General features: G+C 36.2%; 1 long non-coding RNA gene across 1 annotated transcript in view; it reads right to left on the bottom strand.

Annotated features, from left to right (window-relative positions):
- The window catches only part of LOC149135890 (uncharacterized), a 46,038-nt gene extending 26,274 nt beyond the window's left edge, over positions 1–19,764 (bottom strand). The window contains exon 1 of the long non-coding RNA XR_016241357.1: positions 18,326–19,764. This is a non-coding gene — a long non-coding RNA (uncharacterized LOC149135890). The remainder of the gene's footprint in view (positions 1–18,325) is intronic.
- Positions 19,765–20,442: the final 678 nt, after the last annotated feature.

Raw genomic sequence — 20,442 nt, 5'->3', positions numbered from 1 at the left:
ACCAATGCATGTACAGCGCTAGTACGTTAGGGAGAAAAGAAAATAATTGCGACATATTCTCTTTGAGATTTGGTGGTGGAAATTTCCTGATAATGATGATGGACTCTGTAAGATATTCAACGCTTTTTGCATTTTCATGAAGATCACAAAGATGCCAATGGAATCGCACCTTCAAAGACCGTTTTAATGAATTCACTTGGAAATGGAGAATATGTCGTGGTTGAAGGAATATACAGCATTTAGCTAGGGATGTAGAGAAAAAAAGTTTAGTTTGCTGAGAACACGAATTGTTACAATCAATTATTCATCGCTCGCAAATAGCGGTGGAGTATGATTTATCACGTTTAAAATATGACAGTTTCCTTCTGAAGTACAAAACAAAACAAATATCGTGACATGATTTCATTGTTATTGAACCGTTGTAGGAAAGCAGTGATTAGATCAAAATAATTAATGGTTGATTAGCTTCTTCATTTTATTGACCTCTAGAGATGAAAGGCAAAAATGACCTCGGTGAGAAGTGAACCCAGAGGAAAAACGCACACAAACACACAAAAGAAATGCTAGGAGCTATGATGAAAATAAATGAAGTTATGGTAAGTTCATGGGTAAAAGTATTTACATTCGCAAATCATATACATTTCGTATTTCAGTTCTAAAATGTACAAAAACCTAATTAAAAAATATTTAATCGGTGAACTGCTTTTGGGTTGAATTGATTCGGCAATTAGGCTACCAGCCGATGGATTGGCAAGTTCCTATTTTAATAGTGGCTTCGCACTGTGGCTATCTAATAACAAAGAAACTGCTCCGATTTCAAATATTTCGGTTAGCCTTTTGACTCCTACTTTCGATCCCGAAAGAATGAAAAGTTAATCTCAAAGGAATTTGAACTCAGGAAGAAAAGATCCAGAAGAAATACATAGAAATTTGTCTGACAAACGTTTCTGCGAGTTTGCCACAAAAATAATGGTCTCAAATTTTGGAATGGAACAAGCAGTTGTTTTTGGGGGAGGGGAATAATCGATCACATCGACCCTAGCATTCGGACAGTACTTATTTTTTCGACCAAATGAATGAGAGGCAAAGTCAACCTCGGCGGAATTTGAACTCAGAACTTATAGACGGGTGAAGTGCCGTTAAGCGTTTGTCTGGTCTTGTAATTGTTCAGCTGGAAAATATGGCATAATATAGTTTCACCGATGTAATTGAACTCAAAGTGACTTTCGGTTACATAATAGTCTAAGGCAAAGCACGAGGCTTTGAATACCTTCAGTAAAATTTTCTTTTAACAAAATCAAGATAATCAGACATAAATATAACTAAAGCGATTAATCTGTAGAAATGTGGAAATTGGCTGTGGCAACTAAAACGGAAGGAACTGTTACAAAGAACTCGACGTGAATAACGAAAATAAAAGTTAAATAAAATAAAATGAAACCTTAGTTTTGGAAAGCGATTCGTGTGACAGTTTTTCTTTTCAAAGAGACTGCGTGTTGTGAAAGAATATTCTGTTTTAATCTCAAAAATATTTATTAACAGAAATAATTCTTCAGATGTTTGCCAATGGCATTGTTCCCATAATCGAAAGGGAACTATCCTGGTGTTAATTTTTATGTTAATTTTATTACATGTTTGTTTATTCAACACCCAAACCACTGTCTATCTGTCTATGTTATTGAGGAAAATAGCAACTAGTCACGATTTGAAAGGTTTTTAAATTTCCAGTGTACAAGAAGGCATATTAATGAAAGTGTTATAAATATTCAAGACCTATTGTTGTACGGGACATTATGGGAAGGAGATTCAGAAAAATCTTTATTATCGAAAAATAAACAAACACCAAATGAATTCGTCTATGAGGTTTAACCAAACAGAATCACAGAGAAGGGCAGGTTCTTATCATGTCCTAATACGTCAGAATAATATAAACGAGTTATTCTGAAATGGATTGGGCCAAACGGTCAGAGCCTAAAATAGTTGTCTTTACAGAAAAATTAACCCCTCACGCAATACCACGATACGTAGTAATAGAGCAGCGTAGAATTATTAAAAGGTGTGAAGAGATATCAAAATAGATATGACACATACGTATACCGGCAGCTGGATAAGGAAATCTAAAATGGGAAACTTTTTACGAAATAATATAGAGTAACTTGGTCACACTAAAAAAAAAAAACCAACTCGCACAAGGACCAAAACGGATGATATGGATTCTATATTATAGAATTAGCTTACACTACAGGAAACACGCTCCAAACACGAAGCACACAACCGAACAGAATATCAAGCCAACCCGCGTTACAAATGAACACATTCCAAAACACGGACTACAGTCGACAAGAATATTAAACCAACCCACGTTGCGAAGAAGAAAAGCGCTCTAAACAGTCGAAAGTTAGACTAAATTGTTTTGATTCTATGCAATTCTCCAGTTTAAACTGAATATGGTTCTAAGGATCGGTGCGGTGTTTCAGGGCAACATACATGCATACATACATACATACACACATACATACATACACAAACAGATATGTACCTATACACATATGTATAAAGGCTTATGCAACTATCCAGACCTGCATAATCTCATGTGTCTATATCTGATGGTTTTATTTTAATAGAAAACAAACTCCAAATAATAGTCAGTATGTGAAACATTGGGAAATATTTAAGAAGACATTGGTTGTAATTGTAGTTTCGCCAATAAAGACTTCTTCAACTGCAGTGTGTGTGTGCGTGTGTGTGTGTGTGTGTGTGTGAGCGCTCGCGCTCACACACATCTAACGTACTAAAGTGTGTATACACACACACACACACTAGAGTAGTATCCGTTATAAGACGGGGACGTTAGTAACTATACTAGCCCTGATGGGTAATATCAGAAAATACGACATACGTACATTAATTATAGCTTAACTTTTATCGAATTTCTTGGTGCCTATAGAAAGCGATGAAATAAAATACTAATTTTTAAAAAAAAGTATTTATTTCCTTAAAATTACATTAGACAAAATAGCATTCTCGTTTCTATAACTCCTCCCATAAATACTCATTCATTTACACCTCCTCCTCCCTACGATTCTTTCTCTCACACTGGGTGTGTATGTGTTTGTGTGTAGCGTTTGTTTTTTCCTCTACTCGACACCAAGCTTCGTATAAGTACTCATCCTACACTTCTTATGTTCACTCTCTCTGTATGCCTCTTTACGATGTAAAGTAAGACCGAACAGATCAATAAAACATATATATATATATAATCACACACACACAGAGGGGGGTGCTGAAAAGTTCCTGGCTTTAAGGGTATCGGGAAAAGTCTATTTGGAGGCTCAAACTTACGAGTTCTTTTACAGTGCATAGAAAAACTGAAGGACCGCTGCAATTAGTGTGAGAGAGAGAGAGAGAGAAAGAGAGAGAGAGAGAGAAAGAGAGAGAGAGAGAGGGAGAGAGAGAAAGAAAGAGAGAGAGAGAAAGAGAGAGAGAAAGAAAGAGAGAGAGAGAGAAAGAGAGAGAGAGAGAAAGAAAGAAAGAGAGAGAGAGAGAAAGAGAGAGAAAGAAAGAAAGAGAGAGAGAGAGAGAGAGAGAGAGAGAGAGAGAGAGAGAGAGAGAGAGAGAGAGAGAGAGAGAGAGAGAGAGAGAGAGAGAAAGATGCATTCCAGAAGAGAACACTATAACTGTCGTAGATCATTGTAATTTTAGTATGTCGTCTACATCTAATAAGCTGACCTACCAACACTTGCAATGCCAGATTGAAGGAGATGGTTGTTACAGCACTTTGGACATACCCAACGAAGTTCTGTTTGTCACGACTGACCAGTTTTCAGAACGTGAAGAAAAAATTGGGAGCTCATTACGGGGTGAGACCAAAGATACCCGCATTAGTTATGTTTAATAAAAAATAACATATTTACCTAAGTTTTAGCGTCATCTCTTTGGAAATAGTCACCTTGCGCAACAAAACACAAGTTCCGGCGTTCCTGCCACTTTTCGGATTCAATTTGGAAGTTGCTTTCTGTTAGTGAGTCGAAAACCTGCGATTCGATCTGGTTCTCGATAACGGTGTTAAAACGGTGACCTTTAGTCTACCATTTCATCTTAGCGAAGAGATGGAAGTCTGCAGGTGCTAAATCTAGCGAATAAGGCGGGTGCGAAATCGATACCATGTTGGTTCTTGGCGAAGAACTCACAAGTGAGGAGAGCTCGGTGACAGGGTGCAATGCCATTGTGAAGAACCCAATTCTTCGTGCTTCACAGATCCGGTCTCTTTTGCCGAATGTCCTCCATCAACTGCTTCAAAACGTCGCAACGGAACCTTCGATTGACAGTCTGGCCCTGGGGGACCGAATCCTCGATGCAACATCGTGGATATTAGAGAAAACGATGAGCATGCTCTTGATTGAGCTGCGGCTCTGTCGTGCCTTCTTTGGTCGTGGAGTTGAAGGGCTCTTCCATGGTGACGACTGCTGCTTCATCTCAGGGCCATACCTGTAGACCCAACTCTCGTCACCTGTGATGATACAAGACATGAACGATGGGTCATCAGCTGACAGAGACCTTGATAGCCTTCGACCTGATGATCTTTCTGCTCAGTGGTTAGCAGGAAGGGGACAAACTTGGTAGAGACAAGCTGCATGTTCAATTCAGTCGTTAAGATTACCGGCACGGACCCATACGACAGATCAACAACATCATAAATGTCGCTGGTTCTCCTTCGACGATCCTCATACACAAGCTGATGGAGTTTCTCCACATTTCCGCGGGGTGGCACTCGTGGTAGGTCTTCCAAATCGCTCATCGTCTTCGAGGGACGTTCTTTCGCTTTTTAATTGCCCGTGCCACTTGAAAAATTACGTGCAACCCATTGCCGCGTCGCCGTAAACTTTCCGAAGCATACTCAATATCTCTGTAGCAGACTTTCTAAGTTGAACGCAAAATTTCATGTTGGCTCTTTGCTCCAACTTCCTGTCCATGACAAAATTGCAGATTACAGCATACACATGGTCACAAACATAAATTTCACAATTTGCGAAGTCACTCCGCACACTTCCTCATGAAGTGTGCACTGGTAGCTCTCACACCGCACGCAACCATGTGCTGTAATCTGTTGGCGTACTACAGAACTAATCCTAATCCTGGAACCTTTTGATACCACCTTGTATGCGTTAAACTGGACGAAAACGCTACAAAACACTTGTGAAATGACTCGGGCTGCTCATAGATTATCTTATATGAGCCGAACATGTGTTTCGCTGGCACAAGAGATGCAAGGACGGTACTGAGGAGGTGAAAAATGATGACAGCTATGAGAGTGAGAGGAGCATCATAACAAAGCTGGTAGAGAAAATTGTCAATATTCCGGATGAAGATTATCGTGTGTCTATAAAAGTGGTTCGCAACCCTTTTACTTAAATGAGTTTTCTCACGGGCCCCTTTTATTATGCTTATATATATATATATATATATATATATATATATTTATTTATTTATTTAGTTCTCAGACTCCCAGTTCTTGATGGACCGCCAGGGATCCGCAGACTCCATGTTGGGGATCACTGGTCTATAAAGACAATAAACACTGAAGTTGCTGCGGCAAATGTACCCAGACTTATTCGTGAAGATCTGAATATGCAGGATTTGTGTGGAGCCTGTTTCCGGGATGTTCAGTGACGACCAAAACGAAAGACGCGTTTGTGACGGCAGAGAAAAGATTGAGCTCATTACTTCCAATCAAAGAGTACTGGAGTCTCTGGTGACCTCTGACGAAAGTCCTGACAGTGATGGACGTTAAAACTATCCCTCACCCTCACTACAGTCCAGATCTTTCTCCTTGTTACTTTGGTTGGTCCGCAATCTAAAGTAGAACCTTAGGGGCAGTCGTTTTGAAGTTGAAGAGGTGGTTACAAGAATCTGGGACGCTCGGGAGAACTTCAATGGGGCTTTGTGAAAGCCCCATTGAAGCTACAGCTCCACAAAACGTGTATTGAAGTCAGAGGGTCGTACTTAGAAGGAGATTAGTTTTGTAATTAATTGAAATTAAATCTCTTCTGAAAAGTCTCAAAACTTCTGGAGTGCTCAGGGATGGGGGAAGGTAGTGATTGAGGGAGTGAGTTTGTGTGCAAGCACCCACATACCTTTATATATATATATATATATATATATATATATATATAAGAGAGAGAGAGAGAGAGAGAGGACAGGACCCGTAAGAGTTTACTGTAACGGATGGGGTGGAAATGTCTTATAGAAATGTAATATAACCAGTAGGGATGGGCAGCGTGGGATTCTGTTTCATATGCTTTACATGGGTAGTTTAATTATTAGCAGAAATTTAAGAGATGTTCTACAGTTGCTTCTTATCCTCTTGTGAAATGTTTAAGACGAATGGGATTTGCCGATAATATTCGAACCGGAAATATGAAATATCAGAATTATTAATTTAGAATTGGGTTATTTTAAATATAATCTAAGGATTTATATTTCCAGTAAAAGTTTTATTCTATACAATTATAAGTTTATAACATGAAAATATATTCATTAGTAACGTGAAAATTTTACGGATTTAAAAATGTCTCTGTTTCATAAAAGCCGGTATAAGTGTTTAGAACTGTTTTATTAGCCGATATAAGTGTTTTATCAAGAGTTTTATTAGTTGATGCTTCAGTTATGTTTTTCATACATATGTAGAGCAAAAAGCGGGTGAGTAGTTAAACCTGTTACACACTTAACATAAGCGCAGGATGTATGTCTCATACCTTACGGAAAAATATTTTTTTACGGAAATTTTGCAGTGTTTTTCCACGGAGTAATTTGTGATGGAATAAAGTTTTGGGAAAATAGAATAGTATATTTATTGCGAATATTAAAATGAAGAATTCGTTTTTAAATTTTATGAATTTCATTTTGAAAATTAGCATTCGTTACATCATTATATATAAGAACCAAGAAATTTGGAAAAAGTTGAATTAAAATTATTGCATGTATATAATATTTCCTGATATTACCCAGAGTAGCAAAAGTATACTTCCAGAGTGAAGTGTCGTATAACAAGTAAGACTAGAATCTGCCTAATTTAAATTTTGATGAAATCTTTGGTTTCAGTTAATCCACTTTCAATCATGTATAAGCATCCGAAATTTATATTAAAATGGGATTAGTTTCTAAACGTTAATAAACGGAAATAGAATAAATATCCATAACATTTTGGATTCATGGTTAATAGATTACCAACGAGATAAGAAGGAAGCAGTTAATTTTTCTCGACAAACCAAACCTTTACGAGTTTCTGTAGTGAAAGTAGCATCAAGGGTTGATATGATTGAAATGTATATACGATTACACTACACTTGATAGTTAATTACAAAATAAACAAACATAGGTTGGTATCAGAAAAGATTCTCTTTCCATATATATACATACATACACACACACACACGCATATATATATATATATATATATATATATATATATATATATATATATATATATTATTTGAAAATTCGTATATGTATCCGAACACACAGATCCTAATAACACATATCTACTGTTTAGTATATATTTAATTTTACACTGGTTTTACTCTATCTTTACTTCATTGTCGTATATCTCCTAACTAGACATGAATACTTCTCGATCGCTTTTGCCTAACATTGGAATACCTTTTTCAACTCAATCTGTTTCGACTTTGGAATCGATCTGTTACCTTATATACTTCGATCAAATTGACCCCAAGACTTATTCTTTGCAAGCCTAGTACTTATTCTATCACTCACTTTTGCTGAACCGCTAAGTTACGGTGGCGTAAACATACCACCATCGGTTGTCAAGCGATGGTGGGGACAAACACAGACACACAAACCTGTACATACACATACATACATATATATACATATATACGACGGACTTCTTTCAGTTTCCGTCTACCAAATCCACTCAAGGCTTTTGTCGTCCCGAGGCAATAGTAGATGACACTTGCCCAAGGTGCCACGCTGTGGGAATGAACCCGTAACCATGTTGTTGGTAAGCAAGCTAGTTACCACACAGCCACTCATATATTTTTATTAATATTTAGCCGAAATAACAGAGTAACTCAAGGTCCAAGGGTTCGTACGTTAGCACTTATCGAACTAGTCTGTTCAAACCCCAACGCACGAAACTCCCGGGCGTTGAGTCACTCTGTTATTTCTGCTGAATATTAATACAAAGATACATATCCTCATATTTTGAATTTTATTTTTCCTGTTTGCATCAACATTTCTGTCCTATATGAAATTTTCAGTGTTGTTTATTCAACATCACATGTGTTTCATTTGTTAATAGGAGATACAAAATTTTACATGTAGAAAAAAACATGTAGCATATCTCCTCTTAAAAATTCTTTAAATAGAAAAATATATAAGTTAATTTTTGTTTATTTTTAGCTATAATGAAAACAATTTTACATTATTTTGTGGAATGCAAATTTATTATCCGTATGAAGGAATGTTTGTGATAGTGACTTCGAAATATCCATCAGTTAAGCCATCCTCGGACTTCCTATGTTAATAATATTCAGATAAATAGATAGATAGATAACTTTCTTTATTGGCCAAACAGGGCTAAACACAGAGTGGACAAACACAAATATTGAACTTTTCTTTTCGAAAATGAAAAAGGGAAAAATGAGAAGAAAAAAAAGTTATATTCCGATTAAAAGGGATCGGGGGGAAAAAAAACGATCAAGAGGGATCGTGTATCACAGAAGAATTTTTTAAATGTTAAAAGCAAGATTAGGTTTATCCGTGGAAAGAAAAACCTACGGAAAAGACCACGGTAACCTCAAGCAGGGAGGGAATAAACACATGAGAGCAAAGTGCTCTCTCTCTCTCTCTCTCTCGATTTACAAGATCATGCTCAAAGTGGTTTCGTCATTTGCACGCACCATCTTTGCTACATTCGCCCACCTTTTCTTGAAACTTTCACGAGACAAAACTTTCTTCTCCATTCTCACCTTCCTTTTCAAGTGGTACTTGAATAAGTTGATGAGCGATTGACGAGAGAGGTAAGTGTTTGTCTCTAATCCTTTCGCTCGAGTCCACCACACACATTCTTAACTCATGGCCACCAGTACGATGAAGACTGGCTTGCCTTCCCGGTTGAGGGAAGGTGGCGAAGCAATTGCCACGATAGACCCGGCCGACAAGTAGACTCATCCCACACGTGACAGCAGCCGTTATAGATAGATAGATAGATAGATAGATTAATAGATAACAGTTTGATTCATCAATAAGCCGATTCCAACTTCTACTGAATATGTGCCTCCTACCAAATGTGTTGCGTGCCACTCTTTCATCTGTTCATTCAGTCGTGTACATTTTTCTAATACAGGTGGGAAGTAAGGCAATATATATATATATATATATATATATATATATATATATATAATTGCTTGAATAAGGTGAGGCAGAAACTTGTATAGAAGTCTGTTACAAAACTTTGGAGAACTAGTTTCATGGCAAAATAACTAGTTAAGTTGTATTGACTGTTTCTCTAAATGGAAAACAGAATTGATGTAAGGAAAATCATAAATTATGCAGGCAAGAAATCTTAAAATAAACCCTATGTATTTAAACATTGTATTGTGAAGTGTCTCGCCAAGTCGAACCAGAAGATAATTGTAGCATTATATTCTACCATAAGTGCTGGAAAACTAATTTATTCTAATTACGGAATATTGTGTATATACATAGACATTAACGTCAGGTTGGATTGATGAATTCTATAGAACTGTATCTTTGGATTTACTTCAATATCTGACGAATAACATTCAAATATGTATAGAGAGCTAAATATATAATATAGTCATCTTTCTTTTAAACAAATGGTTACAGAAGATTATAATTATGTGAGTGTGAACATATGTTTATGTATGTATTAAAGACATGGAAATAAAAGCATTTGACGCAACTGCTTCAAGATTCACCTGCAAAGATAATTTCTACATACTTAGCTAGACAAAGATATAATTATACGCCATACGTAGCTTTAAATACCGTTATCGTTCGCAGAGTCGTGTCAAATAAATATGTCTATATGGAAATTGCATGTCGTCAGTGGAGATAATGTAGTATATGTTCAAACATTGGTATTATCTTATCAAATAGAAAATGTCATATTAGGAGAAAGTGTGTGAATGTCAATACAGAGAAGTATGCATTAAAATACAAATTATTGAAGTATGTTAAAATGGAAGCGGTTGATATTAGGTGGGGAAGATAACATACAGCTTTGTATAGTCTGGAATAGGTGTTTGTGTATTGAATCAGAAATGGCTGAAAAAAATGAATATATTACGAGAAAACCTTGGGCAGACTTAAGAAATTGATGCTTTCAAAAGGAAATTGTAAGATTAGCAATTAAACATAATTACATGATGTTAGCTGAGCCTAAGGTGAAAAAACTAAATGAAAGAGTGGAAAGGTGTAAAATGTAGGAGATTTTGAAGTCTAGATTATGAAGTGAAATTTTTTTTTTCTATAATAAATCAGTATTGGTTTTGCAACGTTAAAATAACTGAAATTGGCCTCCTTGTTTGTTCGTGTCTTTTATAGAGAAGTTGCAGTATCAACAGGTGAGTAATACGCACTCCCGCATAGGACGCACCCCTGTTTTACGAGTTTGTGTTGTGACGGGGTGGGGAATCAAATTTAATAGGTTTCATCATATATTTATTGAAATATATCTTAAAGTGGGTTTGTAGGGCGAAACGTATGACTGCATGTAAATACACCGCTGAAGCAGTATCACAGCACTCTGGAATACAGTATGAAACCGTAAACTTGTAAACTACATTATAGAAGGACTTTATTTCAAGTTTTTCTCTACTTCTAATTGTATTTTGGTCAAAAGAATTGCTATAAAAAAATGTCTACTTTTTATCTATGCTATTTTATTTACTTTTTTTTAATCCTCACATCGGCCACAGGCTGGCCCACCCTCACTCTGGTTTTCTCGTCTCCACTCATAACTGGTAAGCGGATCAAAGTTCAACATTCCTTTTATCTTTTTAGAATTTTCATTTCGATTAGTAAAAACACCGCCATTAGATTACGTAAGACATATGAGATGTTGATTATGCGCACTGAGGAAGGATATACGAGATGATGGTACCACACACCTGTCGACTTAGTGTAAGCAATTTTACGGTAAATTTATGCTAACAGACTGATATTTTGGGCTCATTTTCAACATTTCGTTACTAGTAACAGTTATTGTGTCGAGGAGTCTTATGCTCGTCAGGCTTCTAAGGCTTCAATACCCGGTCTCTCGTCCGTTAGGCTGCATCAAACACAGGGCATTTACTATTTTTCTGGGGTTTTTTTCTTCTCTCTCTTTGAAAGCAATTATTAGCTTCCAAGCTAAAGCAGCAGGAATCTGACGAAGAAGTGCTGGATGTCCGACATCCACAGAAGTCTACAGATTGTTCATGTAGGTGACACCATTGATATAAGCAATATGTAGAGAATGGAAGAAGATGTGTTAGGAAGTGGAAACCAGTCTTGAAAAGAAATCCTGCAGCGAGAGAGCATCAATTGCGACCAGTGCAGCAAGAATCTCCTGCAACTGGGTGAACCGATTCTCGCAAACAAACTAGTAACAGGCCATGATCTTACTGGACGATTGGACAGGAGTCACAATGTGATAGAAAGAGTACCCCTTGACACAGACTGAATTTTTCCCAGTTTATCAATAAATATACGACCGACACCCATTTGTACGCGGTGGTTTCTAAAGCGTTACACAGGGAAACTTCGAACTTATGAAATTTAAAGAACATACACCTGTGTTTGGTTTCACCTGTTTTAGATTCACTGTTGGTGTCCATGTGACTCCTGCTACTGGTGAACATGTAGCACGGTATTACTGACAGATGCTGAGATAGATGACTGCAGAAGATACGTACGTACCCAGCAGGATTCAAAGCTAAACTTGCCAAAAGTGGATGAACTATTTGAAAGCAGACAGAATCCAACTTTTAGGGAAATATTGGCACTTCTGGAATTTCCAAACATTAGAAAGTAAGTGAATCAGAAAATCAGATATCTAAATGCTGGAGGTGGGGGACATTTTGTAGGTTTGTATAGACTGTTGTGTTAAATTAATTTCTCAGTCAACTGATTCCGGATTAGATCTCAGAGAGTAGTACTTTGTGATAATGTCTCTCGACCCGATTTGACCAATCAACTCGAGAGATGGAAACTTTGCGTAACCCGTTATGTGTGTGTGCATGTGTGTATAAATGGGTTTGCATCTGGGTCTGTATGTATGTATGTATGTAAGTATATATATCTGGCCCTAGGTTTGCATCTACCCCTCTTCATACCAGTTTAAAAACTTCTGATTGATAACTTAGTTAAATACTCATAAGGATCAATGAATTTGGTACCCAAAATAAATGGATCGATACCATCAACTCAAACGCTTGAACGTGTGCCCCAGCTAGGTCGCAGTCCAATGAATGAAAGCAATAAAATTTCATGTTCGCGCGCGAAACTGTGTGTGTAACTGAGTGCGCGCGATTATGTGCAGTGAAAAGATACAGTTAAGCAATATTACAAGAGTATAAATTTAAACATCATTGTTAACTCAACTATTATTCCGCCTCTCTCTATATATATATATATTCTTCCTCTCAAATATTTTATTCATTTCTCTTTAGATTACGAGTTGTATAATTTTAGAACAAACATCCGCCCAGTTTACCTGATGCCTCACATCTGAACACTATCAGTTCCACACTAAAACTGTAACGAAATTACATATTTACTGTTTATGTTCTTCAAGTATCCAAAACTATTACGAAACGACAGGATTTCCTCTTTGCAGCCGATAATGTAATTCACTCCCGAACAGCTGTTTACCCAACACACAAAGTGCAGATGCTTCTTAGACAAGAGTGCTACTAACATATTTGTGATGGTGGAGCTACCATTCTTTCTTAAGCAACATATTCACTCATCAGATCGCTTCCAAGAATATACAGACAGAATTTCAATTGTTGCATCTTCACATCTACTAATGGCAAAGTTATATTCAACTCCACTGCGTTCAATAGTAATCCTGATACTCTATGACTGCTGCGCTGAAAATACCGTCCATTCCACTCAAAGTATTGTCGCTATGGCAGTAGTGTGAATACGGGATGATTTGACAGCTATTTCCTGCAGGTGTGGCGACTGAGTTCGCCTGTGAAGAGAAAGGTGCTTGTAAAGATACAATCGCAAATCAAAAACCACGTGATTGCTCCACATAGAGAAAACATATTCAATGTTTTAATCTCGCTTTTATTCCATTTCCAACAAGTGTGTAGAACATAACTCCCGCTTGCTAAGATCACATGACCCTAAATAGTCCTAACTGCAATTTATTAGCTAACTGTTCTTTGCCCTGGTGTTTGTGTGAATGAGGAACTGTCTATCACTGTAGTGTTTCTTTTCCCAAAAACTTCACCAATCACATTGTTCCACTTTTAAAGTGCAAACACACGCTAAATCATATAAACGTCTCCATTCCGACACAATGTCGGAGTGGAAACGGATGAATCTCCCCTGAATACAAGATTGCTGAGTTCGAAAGAACATTGTATTAACAAGGGCCTAAAGATCATTTGAAGTGAATCTAAAGTTCCAAACACCGATTTACTTTTAACTTTCTGTATTCTTTGTTCTTTTTAAAAAAGATTGGATATTTTCTTTTTGCTTTTATTTCCTGTCAGATTTTTAATCTCTTTTCTTTATTGTCCCTCTCCATTCAACCCTGACCCCACACATAGGATTCACACAAATGATTACCAAATTAATCCACTGCAGCAATCGTGAGACCGCTTCAGTCGTTACTCAATTACCTTTCTACAACGTTATTCATAAAACCTTTAACTAGTTTATGCATCAGATTTAATTCCCCTTTGGACACCTGTACACAATGGCAGTCAATGGATATATTCGTATTTTAAACATATTTCACGTTTCTTTATCGCATTCCATTGTATGTGGCAGATGTATAATGAGTCTGGCAAGCCCTTAATTCCTTTTCATAGCTTAATATTTATTTTTGCCATTTAGGTTTTCCCCGCTCTTAATCAGCTTTTGTTTACACATTTGAAGAGAGACATAAAGGAATAAACAGCACCGAACTATTATTATAACCAAAAAGAAACTGTCATCACAACTAAACAAAAGAGATGAATCACAAATACACCATCGTCGCCACCAGATGTATATTTGAAAAGTTATTTCAAAACATTGAATTGTTTCTTGAATATTTGCACACGGTAGCAAACTGTATATATGTGTATATGTGGATGGAGATTATATATATATATATATATATATATATATATAGTGAAATTATTAGTATGTCACATGATATGACAATAAACCGAACGAAATATTGGTTTTTACTTAGCAAAGAGTAGAAAGTCGATTTTCGGAAATATATTGGAAATAAGTCAAGAACAGCTAAATCATTTAATAAACATAGTGAATATATTTCGTGCAGCTAGTAATGAACGACAAGTATATGAGGTGGGTCGGTGGCGGGCGCTGGTAGCTCTTACTTGTGGTTTGTGCTATTCGCTGATTATACAATGTAAGCATATCGGAAATGCTAGTGTCAATAACAATATAGTTGGTCGACATTATGGAGATTTATGTGAACCTCACCTACACCATTCCACTCTACCTGTATGATAATAATTGAGTTGACTGTACAGTTTATTGTCCAGCCATGACATGGCGTATTAAATCATTATAAATTTACTAGGAGATAGAGAAAGTCGGGGGGAATTCGCTAACTTTCTAAAAGACCACAGTAGCAGGAGTGCAGTTCTGTTCATGGAATATATATTTTTCATTTCCAAAGCACACGTTTGAAATATGTCTAGAGGATGATTGAATGTTTCCACCGAATTCTAAGAATCTTTTGTTAAAGTCGACAATGTAGCTCCTACTGAGTCTCTAAGACATGAAATCTAGGCTAGCAGGGATTATTCTAATTTATGAGATTTTTCGGTTTTACCGTTTTTTGTTGTTGTAAGATCGTGTCGGTGGTACAGTTGATGAGAACTTTCTAGATCTTTCACGATATATCAAACTGTGATTCCTTATTTTATGGGAACATCATTGGCGAAATCATTGAAATATTGTATTTTAATTGTGTGCTAATAGGAAGCGTGTGTGAGTAGGAAGTTAAATTCGTAGCTATGTTTTGTCACAAGTAGTTTACGGTTGTCAACAGGTTCGAATTGATTTTGAATCGTTTCGGGTTTGTATTTGAACGAAATTTGTAAACGAGACACGAGGTGTCCCAGGCGGAAAGAAGGACTTTATATATTTCTGTTTCAAGTGACGTGAGAGAGAGAAAGAGAGAAAATATGAGTGTACCGTGGGTGTTTGAATGTGGACAAAGATAAAGAGATAAGGAGCGCAAAAACATCTCTTCAATAAACAAATTAATAAAATGTTTCCCTGTATTTCTAAAATAGGTTTTTTTTTTATCTGGCTGATTATTTCGTTCAATGCTATCCGACAGACAGCAAACTGTAACCTGACCACTAGTTTTCGTTTGCAAGGAATCTATTTGGATGAGACACGAGAACTTCAATCGTTCAAAAGTATCTAATTAAGCAGTTAGAAAGAAATTATTTAGATATGATATGGAAATATAGGTTTTCTTGAACAGATATTACACGATGATATGAGGTTTATCAGGGGGTAAAAAAGAAAAAGAGTCTGTTGCTGGGGAGTTATACATTACGGAGAGGCTAAAATTTCTTTGAAATAAGAGATATTTGCACAGTGCAGCCGACCTTCCGAATTTCAGTGTCTCTTTGACACTCATATGTGGAGCAGGGGATTCATCCATTTTCTGAATACTTTAATAAATCATTAAATGTCAAAGACTAGTTTTTTTTTCGGAACTTCTTTATAAAATATTATCACTGAATACTTCTCTTGTTTCAAGGAATAATAATATCACTAACGAAGCGAGAAGGCTGAATCGCTAGCGCGTCGAACAAAGTGCTTTGCAGCATTTCTGCTAACTTTTAAGCTTCAGAATTTAAATGCTATCAAGGTCAACTTTGCCTTTCCTTTTTTTGAGGACAATAAAATTAGTAGCTTTTGAAAACGGGTGGGACGCGGGTAATCACAGAAACCCGTCCACCCTAAATTGCCAGCGTTGTGCAGAAATTTGAGACTATTATTAAACTGGGGTTAGCAACATGACATGAAATTTGAAAAGATTTTGATTTAAATCCCTCACTTTAAAACCAGAGATCCACGGGAATTTCAAAGTTTTCAACCGTAGCACATTATTCAGTAAGTGAATTCTGTTAACATGAGTATTCTTTTACAGACATCACAAGATACACAAATCCCCACCCCCCGTGAAAATAGTTATGTATGTGTGTTAACAGAGGATGTAGACGAGGAACTAATAAATGAGGTAACAAGATGGAAGACAGCAAAATTTGTGGATGTAGAGGGATACACTAATGTTGTGGGTTGGCACATGCGGGTGCTGGTGTGTCTCAGAGCCAGAAGGAAGTGATTGGAAAATATAAGAAAAGGTTATAAGTATTGGAAGACTGATGCGAACCTGAAAAGGATACCGGTAAAAGTCGGATATGAGGAACTGAGAGAAGAATTCGGATTGGACGTTTTGTTGGACTCGGGATTCAAAAGGAAATAAACGTTGCTGCTAGAGGTGGGGCTAGCAGCAGCCCATTTTCATGTCATCATAATTGTGTTGATTTTAGTTTTTTAATTTTTGTGTTATATGTCCCCACATGTGTTTGTGTTGTCCCATCTGTGTTAGTCCTTGTGGGCAATACAAACTCACCTCTGTATTATCTAAACTGGATTTATTCCGCCCCGCCCCCAATATATACATATACATATATATATATATATATATATATACGCGTGTAGATTTGGAGAGGAGGTAGAGGAGTGCATTAATGTGTGTGTTTGTACATGTATGGAAATACTACTATATACAGAATCCACATTTGTTTATAGACTAAGTAGTAATAGTATAGACTGAACAAAAACAATATTAGTAAACGATTAAGAACACGAATAATTTACTGCAACAGCAGTTACAAAAGCGAAAATACACAAAGAATAACTAGAACAGAATTTAAAACAAGCGCAACAGAACTAAGCAATGACGGAGCCTTTTCAACAAAAACAACATTAACAAAAACATCTTTAAATGATTTTTCCGGAGAATATTCACCATCTACCTCAATTACTGCTTCCCATTTGCTTGGCAGACGGTCAGACCGTCATTTAAAGATGTTTTTGTTAAATATTGTTATTGTTGAAGAAAAGCCACAATAATAATTATGCGCCAACCCTATATATATAATACACACACACACACTTGTATACATCAAAATATATACATGGAAGAAGGGCATAATGGGCTCAACATATTTGTGTATAGTAGATATTCAACGCCTTCTGATATGCATTATAAGTGTGTTCATGGTTCCTTTTACTGAATCGGTCGATTATACCAACCGGAAAACTTTTTGTTAATTTGATGTATTTATATGGATAGAGAGCTAAAGAATTATTTTATCCAGATTGATAATCCCCTGTTAATCCCTGATCAATCCCTTAATAACTTTTTTATTACATATATATATCTATGTCTAGTATATGTGAGAGAGACAGAAGGTATTATACAGCGATTTTACTAAGACATTTTGTGACTAGACTCACTAATGAGAACATTTTGATTTTATTCACTTTAAAATTGGAACCAAAATTTTAATATTTTTAACTTTCGGTTACTAAACACAACACCGTTTCTCAAAAAACAATGAATATTAAATACCTTGTAGGTTAATAACTGATCATTCCTAATGAATATTACACAAAGTATTACATTAACATTACGAATAATTAATAATTCAGCACTAAAATCTCATAAACTGAAATTAGAAAATTTTATACATATGTATTAGAAAAATATATTCTTGATTTATTTTTTAAGTAAATTATTTAATAAACAAAACAATATTAAAACATAGCTGAGGTAGGTTAGTCAGAATGTTCAAATGTATTAAACAACTGGGACCAAATAACACGGGTTAGATTTAATCAGAATAATATATTTATTGCACAATCGTGTTAGTCATTATCAGAAGCCACTATATATTAAATCTGCGTTCAGTTTGAAGATCTAAATCGTTACAGTTATATCTGTGGTTTCCAAAACGTAGCCAAAGACCTTCAGCATCATAACAGGGAGGGGAAATAAAAAGAAAGGACTTACTTTGCGTGAAGCGACAACAGAGAACCGCTTCACCATTCTTTCAAGATGCTCTTCACGTTATATTTTACGTATGGGTCCCAATACTCTCGAAGATAAACATACACATTTGAAAGCCATGAAAGCAGTTACACCTTTTTAGCTTCGATATCTATACTGGTAGAAACGAATTCGGTAAATTCTGTGTAAATAACATTTGGTTCAGTTGTTACCAATTCCGCATTGGCCAAAAATGAAATTATTTGGTCGTAAGAGTTGACCAGACAAATAGAATCCATTGTGACTGGTTCCAAAGCGACAAAATGACGCGTGTTACAGTGCTTCGTTATATTAGACGTAGTCAATTTAATTGTAAGTCATTATTAGCATAATAGATTCCATTAGAACTGATACGGTGTTAGTAGAAAACAACAGTATTAACATGAACGATCTCCCCTCCTGACAGACATTGGAATCGAACTGTCGACCCCGAATAAAACATGTTCTTCGTAGATTGAGTTTCTCTAGTCATGAAGGGCGTCGCAACCATTTTTTAGGTAGAACGCGGCAAAATTTACACACGAGATTTCTGTGAAAATATTAATTGGTATTTAGTAATATTAATAGAAATACTAATTAATACCTCTCAACGGTGCAAGACTGAAGGAAGTGCTTTAGCGTCAATCAGATATACGGATGTATTTCTTCCGAGTTCAAATCCAGATGAGGTCAATTTGCATTCTATTCTTCTAGATCTAAAATAAAAAAAATAGAAAGTATCAACCAGCTACCAGGGCCTTTTATTCGTTGCCTATCCGTGCCAACATGCATCGGTCTAACATGCTACAATAAACCTACATTTCAGCTCAGCGTGGGTCTCTGGTTACAGTGAACAGCTGTCGCATAAATATCCGCTTCTGACACTTTCTATTCCTCCTGTCCATATACGGACCTCTTTCAGCGTACAGATCTGTACACAATCATGCACACCTTTTCTTTCTTTCTTTCTGTATTCCCACCAAAAGGAATAATCCAAAAATAAGAGACACTCATTATGTAATTGTTCATGTATAGGCATAGGCACGGTTGTGTGCCTGTAAGAAGTTCACCTTGCAACCACGTGGTTTTGGGTTCAATTCTATTGTGGGCAAGAATCTTCAATTTTAGTACTAGGCCGACCAATACATTGTGGGAAAAGTTGGTTTGTTTACGCCCCCGCAACGCAGCAGTTTGGCAAAAGAGACCAATTGAATAACTACTAAACTTTTTAAAAGTGCATAAATCCTGGGGTCGATTTGTTCAGCTAAAACGCTAAAAGTAGTTGCTCCAGCATGTAACTAAAACAAGTAAACGGTACAAACAAAATCATATTTTAAATATTAGTTGCTTTCTCCGACTTGCTCAATGACATAAACAACGTACAGAAGAGTAACAGATAAAATTAATTGAAGTTCTCATAAATCATTACTAACCATTCAACAACTGAAAAGGCCATACTTAAGCTTTACTCGACATTTTGTTCCGTGCTTCTGTATGTTTCACCATTGCACACCCCTGGCAGATTTCAAATATTAGTTATTTAAATTTATACACTAATTAAATGGCTAAATGTCTGCGATATGGCTTCCTGTTAATAAGGTTATAGTTTTTTTCCGATTTGTTAATTGAATCTCGAGAGATGAAACGTTTTTGATATTTCAATCTAAATTGTATTTCAATCGAAATAAAACAGTGGAATCCGAGGAAAGTAATGTCGGCGTCTCTCAGTCAAAATTGATTTCGTAGAAAGAGGCACAAGGCTGGGAACTAAAGGGAAGGAATAGTCGATGATATCGATACCAGTGCTTGAGTTCTACATGATATTATCGAACGCCGAAGAGCAAAAAGTGATTTGATTTCGGTTGGATTTGAACTCAGAAATATCGGCAAATATTAAGGATGAAAGTTCGTTAATTCAAATAAATTTCTTTATTTTTTTATTTAACTTAGTCTTATTAAAAAGGAAGGAAGAAGAGTACATGTGACTATTTTGTAGAATCTGTGAGAATTGTGTCAGATAGGAAAATGGGTTATGATCAGGTGACCATGGGATACTAACGGGATCTTTTTTAAAACGGGGGCCACATTTTTCATTAATGTTT

This window comes from Octopus bimaculoides, chromosome 4, assembly GCF_046866305.1.
Source record: "Octopus bimaculoides isolate indiv1 chromosome 4, ASM4686630v1, whole genome shotgun sequence".
NCBI classification, from domain to species: Eukaryota; Metazoa; Mollusca; class Cephalopoda; order Octopoda; family Octopodidae; genus Octopus; species Octopus bimaculoides.
This window is presented reverse-complemented; position numbering and strand designations above follow the sequence as displayed.